At 34.2% G+C, this 19697-nt stretch overlaps 1 pseudogene; it reads left to right on the forward strand.

Moving 5' to 3' along the window:
* The first annotated feature begins 10387 nt into the window (after positions 1–10387).
* Positions 10388–11183, forward strand: LOC114206686 (glutamate dehydrogenase 1, mitochondrial-like; annotated as a pseudogene).
* Positions 11184–19697: the final 8514 nt, after the last annotated feature.

Consider the following 19697-nt stretch of genomic DNA (forward strand, 5'->3'; position numbering starts at 1 on the left):
AATATATTTTTATATATATTCATCTTGTAAAATATGTATAAGGAGATATTTATATCTCTTGAGTTTATGAAGGGTTGCATTGCCCTGTGTTATCCGGTTAGCTCAGTATCATCTCTGCTTACTTTCATCCAATGAGGAGAGAATCTCTGGCATAGATTTCTTTTTTTTTTAAGATTTTATTTATTTATTTGACAAACAGAGACATAGCGAGAGAGGGAACACAAGCAGGGGGAGTGGGAGAGGGGGAAGCAGGCTTGCCACAGAGCAGGGAGCCCAATGCGGGGCTTGATCCCAGGACCCTGGGATCATGACCTGAGCCGAAGGCAGATGCTTAACGACTGAGCCACCCAGGTACCCCCTTTTTCTTTATTTAAGATTTTATTTATTTATCTGACAGAGAGATAGAGAGAGAGCACGAGTAGGCAGAGTGGCAGGCAGAGAGAGAGGAAAAAGCCGGCTCCCCACTGAGTTGGGGGGGAGCCCGATGCGGGGCTTAATCCCAGGACCCTGAGATCGTGACCTGAACCGAAAGCAGACGCTAAATGACTGAGGCACCCAGGCGCCCTCTGGCATAGATTTCTGAGAATCTCTTTAACCTCTGTGTTTTGGGCTAGAATTTGGCAATAAGAGGAGCTCACAAGATATTTGGAAGGTGGATAGGAAATGGACAGGCAAACTGCTATTTTTGGAGGTTGTTGTGGTCAAACATGGCCCTGAAGACTTCTCCATGACTTCATGATTCTCTATCATGAATACTAGAGGTGTCAGATTAGCAGTTCTCCATTGAGCTTGTGTTTTGATATTTTAAGTATACTGGTGGTTTCACAGACCTCTCAACTTGCTCCTGTTTCATAGCCATAGCTGTGCTATGCTCCTCAGAACTTGCACTGATGCCAGTTTCTCATATGCTTCAGCTCTGGTCTTTCAGATCTTCATCCCCTAAGCTCCATCCACATATATGTAAGACCTTATTCTTACGTTTATCCCCTTTATTTCCCTAACACATGTAGTGGTAACATTTTTCTAATGAAACTGAGACTGACATACAACACATGTCCCATGTAGTAGAAACGTGGTCAAGTATTAAAATTCTCATATATATTTGCAACAATATGAATGGAACTAGGGAGTATTATGCTAAGTGAAATAAGTCAGTCAGAGAAAGACAAACATCTTATGAGTTTACTTATGTGGAATTTAAGAAAAAAACAAATGAATAAAGGAAAAAAAGATAGAGACATATCAAGAAACAGACTCTTAACTATAGAGAACAAACTGATAGTTATGAGAGGGGAGATGGGTGGGGGGATGGGTGAAAGAGGTGATGGGGATTAAAGAGTGCGCTTATCCAGGTGAGCACTGAGTAATGTATAGAATTGTTGAATCACTATATTGTACACCTGAAACTAATATAACAACACTGTATGTTCACTATACTTGAATTAAAATAAAAAACAATAAAAATTTTAAAAATTCTCATGAATATCTAAATTTATTATTATTAAATATGTTGGTATAACATATTGGTAAATTAGAAAATCAGTTGGTGTAGGTTATATGTTTTTTTTTTACAGAATATAATGTAAGTTACCATTTAATTTATTTTAATGAAAAGTATTTGCCCAACTAATCATACTAGGCTCCCTTTCACATCTGATTGGGTGCTCTTGAATACCTCCAGTTCCACATGTGCACTTCTCTAGCCCTGTCCAGTAAAAAGGAATGAAGTGTTGGGAATGATTGAGTACATAGACGTTTTGTAGTGATATATATGTTATTGATTCGAGAGCAATATTTAATAATGAAATTTGCTTTTTTTGTGTTAAGGCTCAGACTTTGTAGATTATGGGATAATGGGCAAGGATAGGGAGATGTGTAAGGCTTTAAGTTTTGACATTTTTCCCCCTAGAATTCCCATGTCAGGTAATGGTCCATTTAAAGAGATTCTGACCCTTCAGAGTGGAGGCAAAGCAGTGGAGACAATGCCAACTCACAATGCTGAGGAAAAGCTACAAAATGAGAGCAAGATGAGTTGTATAACCTCAGATGCCCAGGAAGCGAGGAAAATGGATCTTGACCAATAGCTCCGTGAGGCCATTATTAGTATCATGTTAGTAACATGATCCTCCCCACATGCAGGGCTCTTAGTTCTTTCATATTTGCCACAACAACACTGATACAAATTAATAAACTTTATTTATTTGGAGTACATTATGTTGGTCCTTTTTAAATAATCCAGTGTAAATCCTTTGCCAGACTTCTAGCAAGCATCATGAGAAAAGTAAGACTGTGAATTCTTGCACATTCCAGTGGACAACCTTTCAGTTGTTTGACCCCCAAGTTTGCTAACAAAGTCTGTGAGTAAATCAGTGATAATTAAGGAGCCTAGGAGACTAATCTAGCCAGGATGATTTCTAAGCGTACTAAATATATAAACTGCCTTTCAGGTCTGTATCCTTGGCTTTTACAGGGTGTAATTTGAGATCAATTGTTTTTAAGTGGGCAATAGTAAATCTGTTTATATACAAGTCTTGGCTGAATTTACCCAGTTTATTACCAGGCCAACATAAGTCACTCAACCAAGTGTGCCAGTTGTATAAAAATACAGGAAGGTGAAAATTTGTGGAGATTACAGATGACTTAAGAAATTCTCAGACATGGTGTATTGTTTTATGTTGTCGCTGGGTGAACAAGCTACAAAATGAGATTTTATCCAGAATAATCAGCATTCAAGAGCAGTTCTACTCCAAGTTCCAAAATTACACCTGTTTGAAACATTTCCACTAGTACAATCTGATATTTATTTTCAGGCAATCCTCCTAAAACTCACTAGAGAATTAAAATGGCTAAAACATTCCCCCTTAGGCAAACCCAATAACCTGGAAGCTTTTTGCCTTTAGCACAATCTGAGCAAACTTCAAAATTATCCTCTGTGTGCTGGTGAAACATTGTTAGGAGTGCTAAACAGGATTATGAATAATATAAGTAATAGTTGGCTTGGTGTTTTTGAGTTGATATTTGTTTCCTGAAGAAATGACTTTAGAAAAAGTTCTCGACTCAAAAAGTCTTTAGTTCAAGACTGATTTCTTTAATGGTTATGTTTACAGATTCTAACAGTAACCGATATATTTTTCCCCCTTGCACTCCATTTAGAACATGGATGATGTGTTCATTGTGTATGATATTTATGTTGGTAACGAGCATTTTCTTATTTCCAATTTCATTAGCCTTGACTGCCCCCTTCCACTTTATCTATTCTTTTTTTTTCTTAGTATTAGCAATCATTTGTTTATTTCTTTTACTTGTTTTACAGTGGAAAAGTACCTTGGTTTAAGAGGTAATAGGTGACAAGGCATATCCCATAATTAATTAGGTTATGGGATCAATTAAATAAAGCCAAAATAAACCAGTTCAAGATTATGTCATTAACAATGTTTGTTCAAAGGCAAAAAACTACAAGAATATGGCATGGTACAAGCTAGGTATTTGGTTAATAAAGTAGTGTGATTGATGTGGTTAAATAAAATGTGAGTCTGATTATCTCACACTTAAAACGTTTCCTACATAACTCAGATCATTATTTGGATGTCAAGCATCTGAAACTAAACATGTTCAAAACTAGTCTTTTCATCCACTTCTGCCCATTCATGTGATGTATCTTACTTTCCAAGTTTTAGCTATTGTTATTATTAGAAATTAATATGTAACAATAGTTCAATCCAAAACCTTGGAGTACTTTTTTTTTTTTACTTTTTCTTTCTTACACATTTATAATTCAATTTGTCAGCAAATTTGGTGGACTTTCGCTTCAAAATATATTTATAATTGGCCACCATCATTGATACCACATAGATCTGGTCCAAGTCACCATCATCTCTCACCTGCATTGGTAATGACCTCCTCACTGGTCTTCTTACATCAGCATTACCACCTTCATTCTAGCCTCAACACAACTTTAGTGATCCTGTAAAGTGTATGGCGCTCTTTCATACTAAAGCCAGCAATGCTTCACATTTCTCTTTAGAGAAATGTCAAATTGCATATAAGTTCCAGTGCAATCTTACCCATCCTTTCCCACCATCTTTTTTCCTACTTGATCTCGTTCCTTGTTGCTTGACCACAACCACCACTCTTAGTGTGCCATCTTGGCCTCATTGCTGTTTCCTTAGACATACCAGATACTCTATTTCCCTAGGGCTTTTGCCCTTAGAATATATTATCTAAAACTTTGCTCCCTCATCTCCATCTAGTTTTTATTAAATATTTACATTTTTTTCAGTGAAAACTTTTCTATCCCTCATATTTAATACTAAATAATTCCACACCCAATATTTCTTTTGAAATGTATTAAACCTTCCATATCTGTTTTTACAGAATGCTTATCACTACCTAACATCATTTATATTTTACATTTTTTGTATCATCTTTCCCACTAGTATATAAGTTCCATAAGAAGGTGACAGCTGCTTTTTTGTTCAATGCTATATCCTTAAGGATTGGAAGAGTGCCTGGCACCAAATGATGGCAAATGAATAGCTATCAATGAATAATTTAATGAAATACATTTTTTAAAAAATCTTGACTCAGTGCTATTAAAGTGTATTTCCTATTTGACGATGATATGCAAAATTAAGAGCTACTAATAACACCAAAAAATACACAATTGGGCAATGTATTGCTACCTACAAAGCATTTCAACAGCACAAACCATATGAAGCAGCTTAGAGAGTCTCCAGTGTAGTCTGCAGATTTCTTTACTCAAAATTATCTTACAGTGTTTGAAGTTTTAAAATTATTTTTTTAAATATCCTTGCTTTTCTTGGCAAAACTGTAGCAATTACATTATTTTTAGCTACCAAATTAGCAGTAAATTTATAATTCAGATTAGTTTATACATTATTTGCATAAAAGAGAATTTCTTATGAATACCATGACCAACCATTGAAGTGTTGATATTTAATTTAGGCTTTCATCCCTAAGTATAGTTAAAAGCTACTCATTATAAGGGCACACAGTTTAAGAAAGAAAATTATGCTACATCTAAACACAAGATTGGATATTTTTCTACATTTTGTGGGAAGATAGTATACTTTCACTTGTATGCAACAGAAAATCTTTCTGTAGCGCAAAAATACAAGTAGTAGCTTTGGGGGATTATCATAATAGTTTTATTATTTGAAAGCAAGAATAAAAATTCAATGTATCCTCATACAGGTGGTTCTGAATTACTTAAAGCTTTTATTAGCTTATAGAGCTGCTTGAGGAGACTCACACTGCCAATGGCAAGACAGTTGAAAACAGAGGGAAGATAACCCATTTGGTTGGATTCACTGATTCTTTTTACTTTGAAAATGATGTGTTAAAGCAGGCGTCGGGCTGCCCAAATGTTGCTTCTGACAAACACTGTCTACTGCTGCTGAAAAACCTCATCAGCTTTGTAGAATTTGTGTTCTGTTTTTTGAACTGGAATAAATCATGCATTCTTACTTCTTCCCATGTGTCTGTCTTTCATCTTATAATAAAAGAAATCAGCAGATTTGAACTTGATATCAAAGAAAATTACATTCAAACCTTGATTTTACTGTATAATATATAATTTGCATTAGGTAAGTATAATCAATGGCATACTGTAAAGCATAACATTGTATACTTTTTGAAACGATAAAATAAAACTTCAAAGAATATTTAAGGATTTCATTTTTAATGTAAATTATCAAGAACAATCATGACATTTTTTGAGACCAAAAAAAAAACCGAATTCTAATAGAAAATATTTTCCCTGCTGCCAAAAACTAGTAGTGCTGGATTTCTTTCAAGATATGTCACTATTTTTGGCCTGTTTAAAATGTTTAGTCTTGGGCTCTAAAGCCCTTTATATATAAAAATATATAGCTAGTAAGTTCCTTTTCCATAAGGAGAGTCAGTTTTTATTTCCAAGTATTATGAGGAATTTCTGTAAGATTTCAAGAAAAATATATGGTAATATAGCATAAGGTTTTTATTGTTTGTTTTAATTTAATGCAGCAAAGAACTACTGAATTCACATAATGTAATTTATCTTCACACAAGTTATTCTTTTATGCCATTAATATTTAAGGTTGATCAACCTAGGTACTATAAAATTATATTTAATTTATAATTTAAAATTTCTTTAAGTAATGAAATAGCATGTACATTTGAAAGAAAACATTATTTAAAATATTTTTGTGTATCCCTTTAAAAAAAAAAGCCTTTCCTAGTGATGTATAGTGGTTCTTATAAACTAAGAGCAAAAGATTAGCTAAATCTTGGACGGTACCAGGAACTAGAAAACTATCAATAAGTGAGAAAATACAGATGCATTGTCTGTTGTCCTCTCTTCTCTGTGAAAGTATGCCTCGTTCTTCTTAAATATTGTAAATTGCTTTTTCTGCTTTTTTTATTCATGTGATAGGATATGATTGCTTCACTTTTCCTAAATTTGCATAATATAATGCTAATCATATCAAAAAGTGAGTGAAAAGCGTCAATCAAAATTCTGAATTTCAGAGAAATAGAATATGATTGCTCTACTTGAATAATATTTCCAGCAATGGCTAAATTAGCTTGAAGCAGAGAAAAGTTTATAAAATTTAACATGCCTCTCAAGGGTTTATCTCTATAGATCTGAAGGCATCAAATTTGATAAATGAGATCTGAACGTCATAACTATTATTGAATTGCAAACCAATTTTAACATTTTGAGATTAAAATACTGTAATTCAAAAAAGGATTCCTTAGAAAAAAAGATGGAATCAACATGTTAAATTTCATGTTATGTTCTGTAGATAGCATGAGGACATAAAGATGGAATTTTTTATGTTTCTAGGCCTATCAATCATGGAATTTTGAAATATCAATATCAATACTTACAACTTCAATAGAAAAACAACAATTCAAAAATGAAAACCCATCTTCATAGATAACAGTGAGGATTATGCACTCCAATGGTCTAGATTGGAACCCTGGCTCCAATTTTGCTAGTTGTATTCCCATGGACATGTAACAAAACTTTTTTTTCCCTAGATATTTTCTCCTTAAAATAATAATAAAAACTAGTTCTTAAGTGTATAGCTTTTTTTGGGAAAATTAGCCTATGAAATCAGCACCTTAATGGGTTTCTATAATGTAAAATAGCTTATACGCAATTGATAAATAAGGAATGATGTTACTCTAACAAAGAATTTGTCCATACTACATTTTCTCTAACATTTAATTTTTTTAAAATAGCACTTTATTTATTTATTTTTTAAGATTTTATTTATTCATTTGAGAGAGAGAGAGAGAGAGCACAAGCAGGGGGAACGGCAAAGGGAGAGGAAAAGCAGGCTCCCTGCTCAGCAGGGAAAAGGATGTGGGGCTTGATCCCAGGACCCTGAGAGCATGACCTGAACCTAAGGCAGAGGCGTAACTGGCTGAACCACCCAGGCGCCCCTTCCCTAACATTTTTAAGATATATTTTTTGTTCCTCCAGATAAAAGCAATCACACTCAAAGTGAAATACACAACAGGAAACAGCAAACTGTAATACAATGCAATATTTTCCACGATACCCAATCATCTCATCTTCTTTCTGTTGCTCAGTTTAGCACCATAATCTCTCCTGGATATGCTTATTTCATAGTTCCACCAGATTTGTACACTCTTATCATGTCTCTACAACTAAACAACCATAGCGCTTCCTTTACATTTTTTTTTAAGAGTCAGTCACTTAACTGACTGAGCCACCCAGGCACCCCTATTTTTTGCTTCTTTTTTTTAAATTTTTTATTGTTATGTTAATCACCATACATTACATCATTAGTTTTTAATGTAGTGTTCCATGATTCATTGTTTGTGCATAACACCCAGTGCTCCAAGCAGAATGTGCCCTCTTTAATACCCATCACCAAGCTAACCCATACCCCCACCCCTCCCCTCTAGAACCCTGTTTGTTTTTCAGAGTCCATCGTCTCTCATGGTTCGTCTCCCCCTCCGACTTACTCCCCTTCATTCTTCCCCTCCTGCTATCTTCTTCTTCTTTCTTTTTTCTTAACATATATTACATTATTTGTTTCAGAGGTACAGATCTGTGATTCAACAGTCTTGTACAATTCACAGCGCTCACCATAGCACATACCCTCCCCAATGTCTATCACCCAGCCACCCCATCCCTCCCACCCCCCCACCACTCCAGCAACCCTCAGTTTGTTTCCTGAGATTAAGAATTCCTCGTATCAGTGAGATCATATGGTACATGTCTTTCTCTGATTGACTTATTTCACTCAGCAATAACACCCTCCAGTTCCATCCATTCCTTTACCTTTTATATCAAGTCTCTGTCCCATTTTATTCATTCTAATGTAAAGTATTATTTCTAGCGTAGTATTTTGTTACTTATTAGAAATTAACCTGTTTTGTATATGCCCTAGTATAATTATTAGAATTTTTATAATTGTTGGTACTCTGATTACAAAAATGCATATGATTTGAGTTTCCTGTTCTTCGTCTATATTTTTAATGCATGATTGTGCAGAATCTGAGGTTTTGCTACAATTCATATATCACATTAGAGCAGAAATAATACAGCAAACAATGCCTGGAATATAGAGAACACTCAAGAAATATTAGTTATTGTTAGTATTGTGTTCTTTCTTTCAAAGGCTAGTCCTAAATCAAAAGGAGTAGCAAACAAAATATTAATCTAGTCAACAAAGAATAACTGTTTTTTAAAGTAAAGACATTTTGTATGTGCTGTGGGTGCAAAGATGAATAGGACATTATCTCTGCCTGTCTGAAGCTCACAAATATATCAGCTATCATATTAAATGCCATTATAAAAGCATGAACAAACTTCTATGGGCAAAACAACGTGGATTCATACATTCCAGTCAGGTGGAAAACCATGTGACAATTTATTGTGGAGCAGGTAATATATGACAGACCAGCAGAGGGTCTAGATTTGAAAGCTGAGATAAGACACTCAGTAAAATTTGAATTTCTGATAAACAACAAATAGATATTTTATATAAATTTCACATACAATATTTGGGACATATTTACACTAAAAATTTATCTGCTGTTTATCATAAATTCAAAGTGGCCTGGAGTCCTGGACTTTTATTTGCTAAATATGGCAACCTTAAAGGACATTCAGAAAGAGGAAATACGTTTGCAAAAGAAGTTGGTATTGAAATAAAATAGGAGATTCAGAAGATCTAAAGTGTGATTGGAAGGAGAAATATTTTATATGCAGTGATTAAATGACTCATGAAATTTGGGTTTGGATTTGTCAGCCCTGGGTCTAAAAGAGATTCAGGCATGAAGGTGGACTCAGTGTCTTATAAAGCTTTCCCTTCACAAAATACAGAAATATTGGACAAAGAGTAAAGGAAGCAGGCTTTTTTTATGAAAAGGTAGACATTTAATAGCTGTTTTTATCACCAGGATAAGTCATGCATGTACAAACTAGTTAGAAATTTCTGAAAGGATATTGTTGATTAAAAAAAAAAAACTCGTTCTTAAATAAATAATCTCTAGTACTTTACTGGGACACTACTGTCAAAAGGCCCTGGCGAAATAACTCCCAAACAAAACACTCAACCCAAGGTTGTTTCCAGCCCAATGGTAATGCTGTATGCAAGAATTCAGGCCTCTCAAAGAGAACACCAAGTAAGGCCCAGTGGGGCCATTGGCAGGGCTTGGAGCCACCACTAGACTTCAAAGTGGGACCCCAAGTGGTTTTTTTCTGGGACACGTTACTTGAATTATTGTTCAATTAGACAACACAGTAGATCTTCAAAGGAGAACAATTAATTAATGTGATAAGGAGGTCACTGTACTCTTTGGACTATATGTCGTAATTGTGGTTAGTAAATTCTGACAGTCTTAACAAAAATAGCCTCCACCATTTGCAGGTATGAAGATAAATTAATTCTCCATCAGATGTTTTATTTTTGCTGGACAACAATTCATGATTGACAAGCTATAAATGATACTGTTTTATATTATAAAAATACTAACTTTTTTTATTTATTATGTTTATAGGCATTCACTGCTTGAGTCAAGGTTAGGCTTGGTAAGTGATTAAAGGCAATTTTATTTACAGCAGCATGTACTTATTTTATTCTAAGAGAATAAAATGCATAAAGAGAAAGAGCTTTTATTTTTGTTACAATCATTAAAATTGAGTTATGTTGCTGATGTAAAATACCAGTAACTCACTTGAGGACCATGCCACCTTCTGAAAATGCTCACACCTGCTGCTCAGAAGCGTTAGCCTTATAGCGTGTCTCAGACTCATCCAGAGCCCAAGTGGTCAGCAGCTGGCTGCTCTTGGGCAACGGGTGTGTTCCTGGCCCCAGTTCTGACCTCACTAGAACCTCTGGCTTCTTGGATGACATATAAATGTGCAATGGTTGATGTACCATTTGGGGGTGCCAAGGCTGGTGTTAAGATCAATCCCAAGAACTATACTGATAATGAATGGGAAAAGATCATAAGGAGGTTTACCATGGAGCTGGCGAAGAAGGGCTTTATTGGTCCTGGCCTTGATGTGCCTGCCCCAGACATGAGCACGTTTGAGTGGGAGATGTCCTGGATTGCTGACACCTATGCCAGCACCAGGGGGAACTATGATATTAATGCCCATGCCTGTGTTACCGGTAAGCCCATCAGTCAGGGCGGAATCCATGGGCGGACCTCAGCTACTGGCCGGGGAGTCTTCCATGGGATTGAAAATTTCATCAATGAAGCTTCTGAGTATTTTAGGAATGACACCAGGGTTTGGAGGTAAAACATTCGTTGTTCAGGGATTTGGCAATGTAGGCCTGCACTCTATGAGATATTTACATCGTTTTGGTGCTAAATATGTTGGTGTTGGTGAATCTGATGGGAGCATATGGAATCCAGATGGTATAGACCCAAAGGAACTGGAAGACTTCAGATTGCAACATGGATCAATCCTGGGCTTCCCCAAGGCAAAACCCTATAAAAGAAGCATCTTGGAAGCTGACTGTGACATCCTGATCCCTGCAGCCAGTGAAAAGTAGCTGACCAAGTCCAATGCAAGCAGAGTCAAAGCCAAGATCATTGCCACTTTTATAACATTGTTTTACTCAAAAGAATACCAAGGGAGGGGACCAAGGTTCTGCTCAGCACAGTTCCTCCAAAAATCCATAAGCTGATACTAACAAGTTCACAAAGATCTAGATGCAAATGCTATAAACCTAGAAATTTAGAGATTAATATCCACAGAAGAAAAAATTAGAACTAATCATGGCCCTATACAAAGTTGGATCATTATCCATGAGAACCACATTAAGATAGAGTGGCTAACTGATAAAAAAAAAAAAAAAAGAAAGAAAGAAAGATGAGACTGTTGTTACCACTACTATGTACGATTAAATTTCTTTTTACAGATTTTATTTATTTATTTGACAGAGAGAGAGAGACAGAGAGAGAGGGAACACAAGCAGGGGGAGGGTGAGAGGAAGAAGCAGGTTTCCCGTTACGCAGGGATCCCAATGAGGGGCTGGATCCCAGGACCCTGGGATTGTGACCTGAGCCGAAGGCAGAGCCTTAACGACTGAGCCACCAAGGCACCCCAATGATTAAAATTTTCAACCCACAGGGACATTGGTTTTCTTTTTTACTTGCCTGGGGAAATGTTACTTGTTTCCATTTCTGGACCAACAGCAGACTTACTTAAGTAACTGAAATATCTGTTTTTTGTAATTTATTCTTTGTTTCTCAATTCTAGATTTCATTATCATATGGCAATATTAGCAGAGAATACTCTGAGAATTAAAATGAAATTCAATAAAGTGATCTGGCAAAACATAACATTCTAAGGAAAAATAGATTAATGCTATTAACCTTAAGTCTATTTGAAACAGGCATCTCTATACAAGTAATTATTATACACACATATGCATTTCCATGGAGATGAAAGAATGATATGTAAGATTAACGTAAACATGTAAACTAACTCACAGGTTATGGACCTTGACCATTTCATTATTGTGCAAATTGACTTTTAATGATTCTCAAATAGAGAAAAATCCAGGAAATTATTTTCAACATATTTTCAGTGCATTCAGAAAACGGGGATAGCAAATTCCATGAGAAAACTGTAAAGTTGTTAAGTTTTCAGTGCTATTTTCTGTGCTATTTTGGTGATTTATATAATTCCCAGATAAACTTCAAGGTCTGAAGGCTATAGAACATTCTGCAGTGAATGTCATGCAATTCATGCACAGGTTGTTCTTACCTGCCCTGTGTAACTTGATTTATGTGTCAACTTGCCTAGACTTTTGTGCCCAGTCTTTGCTCAAACACTAGTCTAAATGTTGCTGTGAAGGTATTTCGTAGATGTGACTAACATTGATAAATTGTTGATTTTAAACACAGAAGATTATCCTCCATAATGTGGGTGGAACTCTCCAGTCAAAAGAGTTAAGAGGAAAAACAGATTTCCCGGAGTAGAAGGAATTCTGCCTTTGTTTCCAGGTTGCTATCCTGCCCTACGTATTTTGGACTCAAGACACTAAGTATTCAAGTATAAACTGATATTCTATGCTAAAGTAAAGCACAGAAAGTGCAGTTATTACAAAGCCAAGAATTAAATGGGATTAATTGGGAATTTGAAATCTTATACATTTTATACATCGATGAGGCACTTAGTTCTCTGGAACTGGTAAGCATAAGAGGTACTATATTCTTGATTATGTGCTTAGGCAATGTGTTTATGTTTAATTAAATTTAAATACTCAAATTCTTTTTTAACCATAGTCCAAAATTTTCATTTCCAAAAGTAATGCTTGTTATTATTTAATGTGTTGGTTTATCTGGGTGTTCTCTTGTGTGTCTAACTTATGTATGACATCCTGTGCCAAACACTTTCAACACCTTACTTAAATTAATGTCAGTCGAGTACAAATATAAATATATTTTCAGGGCGCCTGGGTGGCTCAGTGGGTTAAGCGACTGCCTTTGGCTCAGGTCATGATCCTGGAGTCCCGGGATCGAGTCCCGCATCGGGCTCCCTACTCAGCGGGGAGTCTGCTTCTCCCTCTGACCCTCTTCCCTCTCGTGCTCTCTATCTCTCATTCTCTCTCTCTCAAATAAATAAAATCTTTAAAAAATAAATAAATATATTTTCATTTTTTTTCTTTTTCTAAATTTTGGAAGATTTTAATGATATTGAAATATTAATGAAAATATTTTTAAAAGAAGAAAGAATAAATAAGTATATTTCCTTTGACTCTTCTTCTTGAATTTTCTTCTTAGCTAATATGGAAAGGAAATTCCTGGAATTCCTTATGGTGATGGAACTTGCCAGTTGCATGGTTAATTGTTCAGAGTGGGTAGTGTTATTATTACTATTGTTATTGTTTTTACTATCTTTGGTCTTTCAATAGCTATGTCCTTACTTACCAAGGGAGTTATTCTTTATTTAAATTATAGGTTAATTAATCTGTATATGGGTACAGCCATACCTTGGAAATACTGCAGGTTTGGTTCCAGACCACTATAATAAAGTGAGTATCAAAAAAGAAAAAAAAAGTGAGTGAAATGAATTTTTTGGTTTGCTAGCATATATTAAAGTTATGTTTATACTATATGGTAGGCCGCTAAGTGTGCAATAACATTATGTGTAAAAAAATATACCTACCTTAATTATAAGATATTTATTGCTAAAAATGCTAACCATCATCTGAGCTTTCAGCAAGTTATAATCACTGATTACAAATCCCCCCAAAAAATAGTAATAATGAAAATGTGTGAAATATAAATTACCAAAATGTGACACAAAGACACAAAATGGTGCTGATTGTTGCTCAGTGCAGGGTTGTCACAAACTTTCAATTTGTAAAAAATAGAAAAACACAATATCTGAAATACACAATAAAGCAACAAGTAACAAAATGAGTTATGCATATATAGGAATATATTCAAAAAGAATGCTTAGGAACTTAACTGTTTATATATGAAAAATTATTTTATAAATTATAGATTCAGTAATTTATTAAATAAATTAACTAAATAAATAGATTTAATAATTTATTAAAATTATGTATCAATAAAGGAGTTTTGCTCTTAAAATCTTGATGGGGAAAATATAAACCTCTAGGGTATAATTTTTTGATGAATTGTAATCCTAATAAAATAATACATATTTAGAAACTATGTATTGATGGATATTAAGGAGGGCACGTGATGTGATGAGCACTGGGTGTTAAATGCAACTAATGAATCATTGAACATTACATCAAAAACTAATGTTATACTATATGTTGGCTAATTGAATTTTAAGTAAATAAATAAATAAGCTATGTATTGGGTATAAAATAGGTCAATCTTACCATTTAATCCACAAAAAGAGCAGCATTAAAAAAAAAATTCAAGCAAGGATAACTCTCTTCTCATTACTAGAATGTGTGAGAAAAACAGTTAAATAAATTACAAGATATAAAATAAGCACTTATGTTGTTTATGTTTCTGAGTTGAATGTATATTCGAGCTAATTACATAAGCATGTGGCTTCCCTAACATATTTCCAAACTATTTGAAATTAAAGATACAGGAAGCATAAATATACACATACATTTTTCTACATATATATGTACATTGTAGAGCATAGTTATATTATTGTACATCATAATAAAGAGATTTAAAACCTAAGAAAATTCACTTTTTCTAATACATGAGATTTGTCACTTAATCTTTCTGTGACAAATTATATTTACTGAGAACTTCAGATGAACTGGGCACTGTGTTTGAATGAGGACATCAAAGATAGTACAGACAAACTCTCTGATTTGGGATCATTAATATTTACCAAAAGAGATATAACATAATGAAGTTGTTCAATAAATATTTCACAGAGTTTTTTTTTGTTTTTTAAACTTAGCTTTTAGGATAAATAAGTTTCCAGAGAATGGAAGGGGGAGTAAGAACATTTTTGCATTTCATTTTTATTTAATAAAAAATCGTCATCTCCTACATTCTAGAATATCTGAAAAATATGTGTGTATGTATTTTTGTGCATATGTGTGTTTATAAATTGAAATATGGTTGTATATATGTAATCATACATAAAGTATTATCTCTACTTCCCAGTGAGCTTAATATCCAGTGAAAAGGAAACGTAATGTTATAGTTTATAACAATATTATATTTTTTATTTTGATAATATCATTAAGACATATTGATTTCATTACTTTACCTTCTTTGGGAGCTTATTATAAACCAAAGACTGTGGAAAAGACCCTATAAATTCCATTCTAGTTAATTATAAAGCAATATAAACATAGTATAGAAGCATGGAAGATGGTGACAATTATTCTAGCTGGTGGGAAAAGAGAATATTTCACACAGTAGATAAAAATTCAAACTAGGTGTTGAGGATGGGGAGGGTTCTACCCAACTAGGGTAAATTCTTCCTGAAAGGGAATATTTTGAGAAATGTGGGAAATTTGAAAGTGAATGGTGTATTCCAAAACTTGGTTAACAAAGATGTGACTGGAACGTGGAGTATAGTGTTCTGTAGATGAGAAAGAGGAGAGAATATGATAATAATAGTGATGGTAGTAATAATAAATTTGAAGACAAGTTAAAATCAAACTGTAAAGATCATCATTTGGCTATTAATTTCCTATGAATAGTAGGAAAAACCTAAAACTTTACTTCAGAGGACTATGAAATTTTGTGTTAAAAATTGGTATCTAATACACAATGCTTAAAGGAAATTAAAAAGCAAAGTATATCAAGATATCCATAGATGTGCATAAATGTTGACTTGTTGCTGCTCCTGGGTGGCTTAGTAGGTTAAGTGTCTGCACTGGGCTCAGGTCATGACCTCTGGTCCTGGGATCAAGCCCCACGTAGGCTTCCTGCTCAGTGGGGTGTCTGCTTCTCCCTGTCCTTCTGCTCCTCCTTCTGCTCGCTCGTGTGCTCTCTCTCAAATAAACAAATAAATAAATAAATAAATAAAATCTTAAATAAATAAATAAATAAATAAACCATGACTTGGTACTCTTAAGTTAGTACTCCTAACATTTTATTCTCATTAAATAATTTATTATGAAAATATATATTTAGAAACAGATGGATATTTATATCAATATCTATAAAAGAAAAAAGATAGACAAAGGTATAAATAGGGAAGAAAGGATAAAAAGGGGGGGTAGAGGTAAGAAAGGAGAAAAGAAGGAAGAAGCAGTCAAAGGAACAGCCCTGGGTGACTAACATGGGGAAATGTTTGAGCGTGCTCAAATACAAATACATATTGTATTAAATTAATATGCAATCTAGTAAACTTTTAAAACTGTTTTATATTACAATGAAATTCACATTTTATAAAAAAATTAGGAAAAAATTGAAATTTCCCCTTGTAAAATTGAACTACACCCTTATACTACATCCCAGGGTCAACCACAGTATTTGGATATATCCTTACAGATATTTAAGTATTTCTGCTATGCATACATAAAAATCTATGTTGGGTATATGCTATATGTATATTAAAGTATCATATTAGTGATACTAGTATTTAGCTCTCCAAAAAGACTTTTTAAAGTTTTATAGAAAACTAAACCTTAGTATATAGCTCAATGAATTTTCACAAACTGAAGAGCTATGAAACCAGGAACCAGATTCAGAGAGTATTGCCAGTGTGCAAGTAGCCTTCTCTTAGCCTTCAAGTAACAACCATCACTTTCTCCTGGAGAATCAACATTTCAGTTTCTTACGGAATATATTTGACTGTTTTTTTACTTTACATAAATAAACTTAATATACAGTCTTTTTTATCTGGCTGCTTCAACTCACCTTTATTTCTAAGATACATATTGTTGCATGTAGTTGTGGATCATTTATTTTCATTCCTTTATGGTATGCCAGCAAGTGATTATACTGTAATTTAGGTACCCATATTTATCATCTTATTGTGCTGATATGAACACTCATATGCCTGTCATTAGAGAATCCATGTATGTGTTCTGTAGGCTCTATACCTAGGAATGGAAATTCTGATTCATAGGGTTTGCATATGTTCAGCTTTAGTAGGTCGTGCCAAACATTCTCCCAAAATGGTTTTACCAATTTACTCTCCTCACTGATATATGAGAATTCTGGAGCAACACTTCTTTGTTTTGTGTATATACATTTGTCTTTTTAAAATTTTTGGTCTTTCTGATGGGCTATGGTGGTGTATAATATATATTCCATTATATGCAAAGTCTAATATATATTGGACACTATTTTTTAGAGCAGCTTTTTGTTCACAGCAAATTTCAGAGGCTGGTATAGAGATTTTCCAAATACCCCCTGCCCTCACACATGCATAGCTACCTCTTTAATCCATATCTCCCACCAAAGTGGTATATTTATTGTAATTGATGAACTTATATTGATAAATCATCACCCAGAGTTCATAGTTTATACTGCCATACCTTCTTCATGTACATTCTGAGTTTAAACAAATGTATAAAGACATGTCTCTACCATTTCTGTATCATATAGAAAAGCATCACTACTCTAAAAATCCTCTGTGTTCTGCCTATTCATCCCTTCCTCTCCCTGAAACCCTTGACACCTCTGATCTCTTTAATGACTCCATAGTCTTTTTCTTTTCCAGAATATCATATAGTTGGAATCATACAGTAGGTAGCCTTCTCAGATTGGCTTGATGCACCACAGTTTATTTATCAACTTAAGAACATCTTGGTTGTTTCAAAGTTTTGGCAGTTAGGAATAAAGCTCCTATAAATATTCATGTGCAGGTTTTTGTGTATACATAATTTTCCAACTCGGGTAAATACCAAGGAGAATGTTTGCTGGGGTCTATGGTAAGAGTATGTTTAGTTTTGTAAGAGACCACCAAACTGTCTTCCAAAATAGTTCTTTTTTTTTTAAGATTTTATTTATTTATTTGAGAGAGAGAATGAGAGATAGAGAGCACGAGAGGAAAGAGGGTCAGAGGGAGAAGCAGACTCTCTGCTGAGCAGGGAGCCTGATGCGGGACTCGATCCTGGGACTCCAGGATCATGACCTGAGCCGAAGGCAGTCGCTAAACCAACTGAGCCACCCAGGCACCCCAAAATAGTTCTGCCATGTTGCATTCCCACCAGCTATGTGTAGGGAGTTTTTCTGTTTTTTGTTTTTTTGTTGTTGTTACACATCCTTGACAGCATTTGGTGGTGTCAGTGTTCTGGATTTTGGCCATTGTGATAGGTGTAATAATTTCTCATTGTTTTAATTTGCATATCCCTGATGACATATGATGTGGAGCGTTCTTCATAGGATTATCTGTCTTTTGTATATCTTCTCCGGTAAGGGGTCTGTTAAAGTCTTTGGCCCATATTTTAATTGTGTTCTATGTTTTCTTATTGTTGAGTTTTAAGTTCTAAAATGTTATAAAGAGCTAAGACCAAAGGAAAGGTTCCAACGATTAAATAAAATAAGTTTAACACTAGCTTGCACAAGACGTAAAAAGAGAACTAAGAGGAATTATACCACTAATGACATAGTGAGTCAATGATTTTTTTTATATGAAAGAAATGGAAAAGTATTGAATGGTTTTAAGTTAAGAGTGAAATAATCACACTTGTAATTTTGGAAAAATTACTTTGAAGCAAGACTGAATTAAAGTGGTTTTACAATTAGAGCAATTAGAGTCAAGGAAACCATTATAAGATATTAACATAATTTAGCTGAGAGAGCACACATTTACCTTCAAATTGTTTTCACTCAGCATACTGAAACTATGGTTTATTGTTTTCTAGCATACAATCGGAAAGAGAAATATCCAATGACACTTGAGTCCTTTTCTTTTTTGGTTACTGATTTTCATCCCCTTCATCTATGAATATAGTTCTTCCTCTGTTTTCTCTCTCTCTCCCTCTCTCTATTTGTTAATCTTCTCTTTTTAGTTATTTCAGGAACTCAAGCTTGATAAGAAGTACAGAAACAAAAACATAAGACATTTCAAGATTCTACAGAGAATAAATTATTATTATTTCTCAGAGAAATTATTTTACCTCCATCTCTTAAATTTATTGCTACTTTCCAATTTATATCAGTCTACTTATCCCTCTAGTCTTTGTGTGTTTTGAAAAGTTTGTACTTAATGTTAAAAATGTTATTTTTAGATTTGGGGAATTTATTGATATTAATACTTTATTTTCTGACTCCTTGTTCTAAAACAAAATGTGAAACATATATTATATGCCAGTGCCTCATTGGAATTTTGTAATTAGTGTGCAAAAAGAGCAAGAGCAGTAGGTGGTGTATTACTGATCTGGACAAAACATTGCAAAACACAGCACATACTTGCACACATGTACCTTCTTCAGACAGGGTAGGTGGAATCATTGCAAAGTAAAAGAGTCTACTGGGAAAAAAGAAAGGGAAAGGAAGTTATATTTGTAGACCATTCTTTTGTTTTTTTGTTTTTGTTTTTTATCTCAGATTTCCCCCATAGAACATTAACTACACTGCTCTTCCTAGTTTTGTTATTCAGCCTGTCTAATGAGACTGAGGAAGTATTAAGACCATATTGCTCCTATTTATCTCCTTTGAACAAGATTTTGAATCTCATGGCTAGTTATGAAAGAGCAAATCTGGGAAGGCACATACAGAATTTTCTAATCTTTCCTGTTTTTGAATATTATATCTAAGCAATATGTACATCTAGT

This window comes from Eumetopias jubatus, unplaced genomic scaffold, assembly GCF_037043125.1.
Source record: "Eumetopias jubatus isolate StellerSeaLion01/CBP00866 unplaced genomic scaffold, mEumJub1_p1.0 scaffold_2, whole genome shotgun sequence".
NCBI classification, from domain to species: Eukaryota; Metazoa; Chordata; class Mammalia; order Carnivora; family Otariidae; genus Eumetopias; species Eumetopias jubatus.